The sequence below is a fragment of the Helianthus annuus genome, chromosome 9 (assembly GCF_002127325.2).
Source record: "Helianthus annuus cultivar XRQ/B chromosome 9, HanXRQr2.0-SUNRISE, whole genome shotgun sequence".
NCBI classification, from domain to species: Eukaryota; Viridiplantae; Streptophyta; class Magnoliopsida; order Asterales; family Asteraceae; genus Helianthus; species Helianthus annuus.
Window position 1 is genome coordinate 172,404,917 of NC_035441.2, and position 9,160 is coordinate 172,414,076.

General features: G+C 37.9%; 1 non-coding gene across 1 annotated transcript; it reads right to left on the bottom strand.

Annotated features, from left to right (window-relative positions):
* Positions 1 to 8,144: 8,144 nt before the first annotated feature.
* LOC118482373 lies at positions 8,145 to 8,250 on the bottom strand. Its single transcript, XR_004868414.1, has one exon. It is a non-coding gene; the product is annotated as a small nucleolar RNA R71 (small nucleolar RNA).
* Between the last annotated feature and the right edge of the window lie 910 nt (positions 8,251 to 9,160).

Here is a 9,160-nt window from a genome sequence, read left to right on the forward strand (position 1 = left end):
CATGCTTTGAGTGTGGAGAGATAGGACATTGGAAAAGGAATTGTCCAACCTATCTCAAAGAGTTGAAAAACAAGAGGGATGCGGGGCAAACCTCAGGTACAGTCTTTATGATACATATTGATCTAAATGTTATTTCTTCTAACACATGGGTATTAGATACCGGATGTGGAACTCATATTTGCAATTCGTTGCAGGGGTTCAAAAGAAATAAGCATTACAAGAAGGGAGACACTAGTCTCTTCATTGGCAATGGAGCGAAGGTTCAAGTTGAAGCCCAAGGAGACTATGTTTTAAAACTTCCAAGTGGTTTGGAAATATGTTTAAAAAATGTTTTGTATGCTCCTAGTTTGACTAGGAACATTATTTCTGTTTCCCTTTTAAGACAATATGGATTTGATTTTAAGTTTGTGAACAATGAAATTTATGCTTTGATGAATGACATGTTCTACTTTAAAGCTACGCCTTCAAATGGTATTTATGAATTGGTTCATGATAATACATCATTTGATAATTCGATGTACCAAGCAAACACCAAGAAACTCAAAATGGATTTGAGTGAGACCTATCTTTGGCATTGTCGTCTTGGTCATATAAACAGAAATCGCATGCAAACACTTCAAAAGAATGGTCTTTTGGAAACAAATGAAATTGGTTCATTTGATACATGCGAATCTTGTTTACAAGGAAAAATGACCAAGAAACCCTTTAGTGGCACAAACCAAAGGGCAAAAGATTTATTAGGCATCATACATTCAGATGTATGTGGTCCTTTTAAGCCAATGACTAGGAATGGTGAAAGATACTTCGTAACTTTTACCGACGATTTTAGTCGTTATGGTTATGTGTACTTGCTAAGTCACAAAGATGAAGTTTTTGAAACGTTCAAAATCTTCCAAAACGAAGTAGAGAATCAACTCACCAAGACAATCAAAGTTCTTCGTTCCGATAGAGGAGGTGAATACCTTAGTGATGCTTTTCAAGATCATCTTAGGAGTTGTGGGATCATCTCACAACTTACTCCACCTGGAACACCACAACATAATGGTGTGTCTGAGAGGAGGAATCGAACTTTATTGGATATGGTTCGATCTATGATGGCTAGAAGCACATTGCCTCTATCATTTTGGGGTTACGCTTTGCTCTCCGCGGCTCGTATATTAAATATGGCCCCAACCAAGAAAGTGGATAAGACACCTTTTGAAATATGGCATGGAACAGTTCCATCATTATCATATTTGAAGGTATGGGGTTGTGATGCTTATGTGAAGCAATACACCCCAAACAAGTTAGAAGTACGATCCATTAAGTGTATCTTCGTAGGATATCCTAAAGATGATATAGGATATTATTTCTACGATCCAACAGAGCAGAAGGTATTTGTTGCTCGGAAGGGTAAGTTCTTGGAGGATAAGTTCCTTATGGAAGGAACTAGTAGAATAGTGGAACTTGATGAGGATCAAGAACCACAACCCGATACACGTTTGGTTGATACTAGCACTCAACAAGAGGTTGTTGAAAATGATCAAATGGTTGATCAACATACACAAAACGTTCGCAGATCTGGTAGAATTAGTAATCCACCTGAAAGATATGGATTTTTCATGGATGGATGCTATGTGGTAGATTCAGATGAACCAACCACATACCATGATGCAATGTCAAAATCTGATTGCGACAAATGGCTTGAAGCCATGAACGTAGAGATGCAATCCATGTATGACAACCAAGTTTGGGAATTGGTTGTGCCACCTCTTAACTCCAAAGTAGTTGGAAGTAAGTGGGTTTTCAAGAAGAAAACAGATATGCATGGTAACTTGGATACTTATAAAGCGAGACTTGTAGCAAAAGGTTTCACTCAAACTCAAGGGGTTGATTATGATGAGACCTTCTCGCCAGTAGCAATGCTAAAGTCGATTAGGATATTATTTGCCATAGCTGTATATTATGACTATGAGATTTGGCAAATGGATGTCAAAACGGCTTTCCTCAATGGATATCTTGATGAAGATGTCTATATGGTTCAGCCTGAAGGTTTTGTCGATCCAAAACATCCTAACAAAGTGTGCAAGTTAAAGAAATCAATCTATGGATTGAAACAAGCATCGAGAAGTTGGAATCACCGTTTTGATGAAGAGATTAGGAATTTTGGGTTCATCAAGAACGGGGATGAAGCTTGTGTGTATAAGAAAGCTAGTGGGAGCACCGTCACTTTCTTAGTATTGTATGTCGATGACATTCTACTATTTGGAAATGACATTCCAACCATGGAAGGTGTAAAAACCTGGCTTGGAAGATGTTTTTCCATTAAAGATCTTGGAGAAGCTGCCTATATTTTGGGAATAAAGATCTATAGGGATAGATCAAGGCGCTTGATAGGTTTAAACCAAAGTGCATACATTGACAAGGTCTTGAAAAGGTTCAAGATGGAGAACTCTAAGAAAGGTTTGGTACCTATTCAAAAGGGGACGATATTGAATGTAACTCAATGTCCAAGCTCAAAGGATGAGCAAGAAAGAATGAAAGGAATCCCATATGCGTCTGCTATTGGATCCATAATGTATGCAATGATATGTACTAGACCGGACGTGTCATGCGCTTTAAGCATGACAAGCAGATACCAGCAAAATCCAGGTAACAGTCATTGGATGGCTGTTAAGAGCATATTGAAATACCTTAGGAGGACTAAGGATATGTTTCTAATTTATGGATCTGGTGAAGAGGAACTCGTTGTAAAAGGTTACACGGATGCGAGTTTCCAAACTGATCGAGATGGTTCACGATCACAATCTGGGTATGTCTTCATTTTGAATGGAGTTGCAGTCTCTTGGAAGAGCTCGAAGCAGGATGTTGTAGCATTGTCCACTACAGAATCAGAATACATCGCCGCCTCATTGGCAGCACAAGAAGCTGCGTGGTTAAAGAAGTTCATTGCCGACCTAGGGGTAGTCCCTACCATTCAAGACCCCCTAGAGATCTTTTGTGACAACGAGGGTGCGATTGCTCAAATCAAGGAACCTCGTGCACATCAAAAGACTAGGCACATTGAGCGGAGATTCAACTACATAAGGGATGAAGTTGAAAAAGGAAAGATATGTATTCGCAAAGTTCACACCGATCAAAACATTGCGGATCCACTCACGAAGCTCCTTGAACGGCCAAAACATGAGGGTCATACTTGTGCCTTAGGACTTCGATATTCTAGTGATTGGATTTGATCTATTTTGTATTTGGATATTGGAACAATTGTTATTTTAACTCTTTTATGGTATTTTGAGTTATGTTCCATTTTAGCATGTTTAAATCCATGAATAAATTAATTATTCTAAATGTCCGTAGTCGATCATACTTGTGGGAACAGATATGAATGTAAGACTATTATGAACTTGGATTGGTGGATATTCATTAGGTATGAATATAGAGCAAAGTGTTGCTGCCAAAGTTCATAGATATTTGTGGGATACAAATATTGGACTGACCCGCTCTCAAATCTTACTGCATGGAATCTTTTGTGATTGATCATAAGTAAATTTGAGCAAAGGCGAATATCATAGTATCCTCTGACCTGAGATACATATTGGGTCTTGATATTCACCAAATATTATACCTTGACTTGGTTCTTCGCTGTCTGTAATAAGACAGTACACAAGGCTAAGCTCAGGTGTGGTACGAGGTGATTGTGAGAGACGTATGTAGTCAAGAAGGGATTTGTTCCTCTTATTTGTTGAGAGTAAGATGTCTAAGGCCTGTTAAAGTTAAATCAACAGAGAATGATCACACTGTGTCTCTGGATTTGACATGACATCTGTAACGAAAGGATAAATGATAGATTCACCTAAATCATTTTCAAGTAAGGGACTTGAAGGGGATGATGTTATTGAATGGCACTTCGTCATACGTATTAGGGGTAGTGAACCGTTGTTAGGCGTTATTTACTACTTGCATCAATCTTCTATGTATCTTGTGCAAGTGGGAGATTGTTGGACTCTGTATGCCCAAGACACATATTAAATTGATGTGGCTAGTACGTTATGATCCAAGTCGGGTCATACCCAATAACAAGCTAGACAAACACCTACAATATTTATTTATGATATGATCAAACAAATAAATATTAACACTTACAATATTTAGAAATCGGTTTTCTAAATAATTGCACTTGAAAAACTAATAAATTATATGGATAATTTATTTTGAGAGAATATTTTATTTTGTTATTTAATAGGTTAAATAACAATTAAAATGTTGCATGTTGTTTATAAAATGTTATATTAAGTTTTTATAAAAGTTATAAAACTTAAATAGAAGACATGGAGACAAGTTAAAAAATTTTGATTGGGTGAAATGGGAGGTGGCTTGGGCCGCCCCTATGGCTCTTCCCAAGGTTCCAAGGCCAATCAAATTTCATGCAATTCTTTGAGTAATAATGAAAAATGATTTTGGTGATTTTAAAAGTAACTAACTCATTCTTTTAAAGACATCACAACATCATTTTCAAGTAGAAGACTTGCACATTTTCTCTCAAAATTTTCGGCCATAGAAGGGTTCCAAGGAGCTCTTTCGGTTTCGTTTCAAGTGATTAAATCCTAGCAATCTCAAGGTGTTTTGTTGGAGGCTTGGGGGTATACTAGCTTGAGGCTTTCTCGTTTGGAAGCTACCATTCAAGATTCATCATCATCATCTTCCATCTTCTTGCTCCAAAGAAAGGTTGAATTCTCAAACACCCTATGGTTGTATTTTGATAGCATGCATTTCATATATGGATCCGGTTTTGGGTTTTGCATTTAAAATGGTTTTAAATCTTGCAAAGTAACATGTTTTAAATCCTTATTCCGCTGCGTTTTAATTTTATTTGGATAAAATTACTTTGATAAACATGTGAAAAACCCAACAGCATTGACTGCACACATATTAATCGTAGAACGTGTCTTTAGAAGTTGCGAGGACTATATATGAATAGTGATCACCAATACCCTGCGATCATGCAAGAAGCGGTTTCATAACAAGATTTGTGATTTTCGGATGGTTTTTTTTTGTCCGATCAATCGGATCACTAAACAACATCAATGTTCTCCAATAATCTCCAATTTTTCACACCCAACAAAACGGAACCGGGCCAATTGTCTGTTTCAATTACACAATTACACGAACACTTTTAAAACGTGGATACTCTCTTACTGATGGGATCTACCCTACTTGGTCAACGTTTGTGAAAGCGTTTCATTATCCGATCGATTCGAAGGAAAAGAAATTCAAGAAGGCACAATAGGCTATGACTGTAGATAAGAATAGGAGTGTTTTATATGTGTGTGCATAATATTACACAACATTATCTTGAAGGGCGATAAAATTGTAATATCACCGTCTCCATAAGAGATCCCCCCGTCGAGCTAGTTTTTGACGAAAAACGTCCTTGCAGAGCCGCAAAATGAAGACGTATATTTCCGACTTCGGTACGATTTTTGGGAAAACATTGCATCTCTAGATCTACCATACCTTGAGGAGTCATAATCAAAATAGTTTATTTATGTTTTAAGTATATTTTTAGTTTATTGGTAATTTAAGGTGTGTCACATTTATATTTTTAATTATGAAACTTTTATTTTAGTTAGTGTTTTATATAGTTTAACTTAAAATGATATACTTATATTTATAATAAAAAATAAATAAGTAAAATAGAAAGAAATATAGTTCAACAGACTTTAAGTATTAAAAGCTTGCAAGTCTCTTTATTTAATACTCAGGAGTTTCCAGCCCATTACGCGTAGTACCTACACTTAACCTTTTTGAAAAATACGTCAGTTTACACTGGTAAATACAATTAACTGACTCTTTTGAAAAGTATTATAAAATTGGTTTGAATGTACAAGGCATAAAATCTTTTATAACTTGGGACAATTATTTAAAAATAATATTGTATACATATTTATATGTGACGTGATGTCGTGGTCACAATCAAATTTAATCCCAATAACAACTAATAGCTAGCGGTAAGTGGGTATCGAACTCAGGGAGTATGTGGAATATGTGCTATCTTGATGTATGTCTAAATTAACTAAAACAAACTAAATTGCAAAAATGTAAATTCAGAATTTTGGCGATTGGTTTTAATTACTAGATTAAACTAAATTAAATTACAAATCAAGGTTAAGTTTTGTAACAGGATAAGAGGATAGTGATCATCTCGAGTTTCAGGTTTTAAGTGACAATTAACGTTAATGTTCAACTGGAAAGAACTACATAGACATAGCTCATGCAAGATCAATTGTTTGTGATGAAAGGGAACTAAGTACTCGGATTCCTAGAACGCGAGGTTGTTACCCGATGACCAATCAACATATATCCAACCCTAATCCCTCCCACGATATCTCGATTGCCAACGGCACCAAGAACGTATGGTTCAGAACTATGATCAAACACACATTAACAATTTACAAACAATCATTCAAACACCATAATAAACTAAACAACACATGCAAAGTCTATTATTCCAGAAATTAAAGAACAAAACATAATTGTCACAAGTAAACCTTACATTCGGGATGATCACTATCCTCTTATCCTGTTACAAAACTTAACCTTGATTTGTAATTTAATTTAGTTTAATCTAGTAATTAAAACCAATCGCCAAAATTCTGAATTTACATTTTTGCAATTTAGTTTGTTTTAGTTAATTTAGACATACATCAAGATAGCACATATTCCACATACTCCCTGAGTTCGATACCCACTTACCGCTAGCTATTAGTTGTTATTGGGATTAAATTTGATTGTGACCACGACATCACATCAAATTTTGGCGCCGTTGCCGGGGAGTAGTGCGCAACGTGTGTTAGTTTAATAGTTTTGTTTGTTATTTTCGGGTTTACGTTGGTTGTGTTTAGTGTGCAGGTATTTCAGGTGTATGCATACTAGAGGCTCTCACAGGTCATCACCACTATCGTTTGATCCGGAAATTGAAAGAACGCTACGACAAAACCGAGTTTTAGTGCGAGAAAACAAAATCATTGGTTCACCCACTTCACCCATTACACCGAGAAACATAATGGCTGATTCTCAAATTCCACCTACAACCAGTCAATCATCTTCATCCTTTATACCTACTTCCACCCAACCATCACCAAACACTACATTACCTAATACCACTGCTGAATTTACACCATCCAATGTCACCCAACCAATCACCACTCAAACTGAGCCTACCATCACCTACGATCCATCCACCACAATCCCACCATTATCTCACTTCTTTCCCCCATCTACGGGTCAATCATCATCCACCTTCACAATTGCATCTAATTCAACTATCGTGCATACTACTTCATCTTTTAGACCACAACAATCGGGTTTTCAGTATTCGACCATTCCATTTGGGCAAACTTCAGGAATTCAAGGGGATGGTTATGATGAGGGATTTGAAGATTTTGAGGGGTATGAAGATGATGGGTTCGGTTATGGAGATTATGGTGATCAAGGGGAGTTTGGGTATGTTCAAAGTCAATCTCAAGGGATGGCAAGTGTTGGTGGAATACCACAACAACAACTTATACCACAACACATTCGGCCAAGACCACAAGGGCCACCAATACAACAACCGATTCCATTGCAACAAGTCCGGCCACAACATGTACAACAACAATTTCAAAGACCACCTCAACGCCCACCAATGCGACAACAACAGTTTCAACAACCGATCGCACCACAAGGGCAAGTACCAAGGCCAAATGGTCCTATTATGCCAAGAGGTAGGTATGGTGTACCAAGGAGACACCTTAGAGAAAATGTGAGGGGCATTGAAGCACATTTTCGGCCGGTAATCACGCAAAACCCTTCACCGGTAGTCATTCCTCATAATGATCAAGGGCGAACATTCGAAGTAAGAACCAACTCTTTGCAAAGTTTACCAAAGTACAAGGGGTTGGCAAATGAGGAGCCGTATTTTCATTTAGAGGCTTATGACTCAATTTGCAACACTCTTGGGAGTCAAGGGTTTTCAGCTGACGATATCAAATTGGTTTTGTTCCAATTTTCTTTGGAAGAGAAGGCGAAGAAATGGTTCTACACGCTACCTTCAGCATCTATATACACATGGGGGGAGATGCAACAAACATTCTTGGATGAGTTTTACACCGCCCAAAAGACCAACGATGCAAGGAAGGGTTTGAGAAGCTTTCAACAACAACATGGTGAGATGTTTCATGAGGCATTTGAGCGCTTCAATATGATGATTAAAAATTGCCCTCATCATGGAATTGAATTATGGGAGTTGATGAATGCCTTTCATGAGGGGTTGAGTGCCGAAGATGCACGTGATTTGATGTCTATCACTGGTGGGACTTTTGGAACGAACTATGAGAATGAAGATTGGGAGTTCTTGGAAAGCATGGCAACTACATCAAAGAGGAAAGCTCAAGCCTCAAGAAGAGCCCGACCGACCACTAACCGACCGCAAGTGCACGCCATAGATGATGGTAATGTTCAAACCACTAACCAAATTTATGATGTTTGTGCTTTGTGTAATGAGATAGGTCATGCGGCTGAAAATTGCCAAGGGACGTTGGAAGGGCAATACGAGGAGGTCCATGCGGTTCAAGGTCAAGGTCAAGGTCAAGGAGGAGGTGGTAGGAGTTACAACAACATGAACTCTAATACCTACCACCCCGGGTTGAGGAACCACCCGAATTTTCGGTATGGAAACCCTTCAAATCAAGCTAACCCGAATTTCCAAGGAAACCAAGGATTTCAAAGGCAATATCAAACGGGTCAAAGCTTTTCAGGTGGAAATGAAATAATGGAGATGTTGAAGGCGATGCAAAGTGAAATGCAACGAATGAACCAACGTGATGAGGTTCGGATGCAAAAGGACGAGGTTCGTGACAAAAGCATCCAATCGTTGACCACTCAAATGGGTCAACTTGCAAGTGACGTGGCGATATTAAAGAAAGCAAAAGGCCAGCTACCGAGTGATACGGTGCCAAATCCCAAGAACATAAAAAGCATTAACATCAATGTGGTAAGCACCGTTCCTAGTACCGAAGTTAATGAAAAATGTCTAACTTCTTCGTGTCAAGTGAATGCAGGTTTGGAAAAAGATGTCGAAGTTGAGACTGATAAAGAGTATGGAGTGCCAATTGTGCCTATCCGTGTGGGAAAATTAAAAATC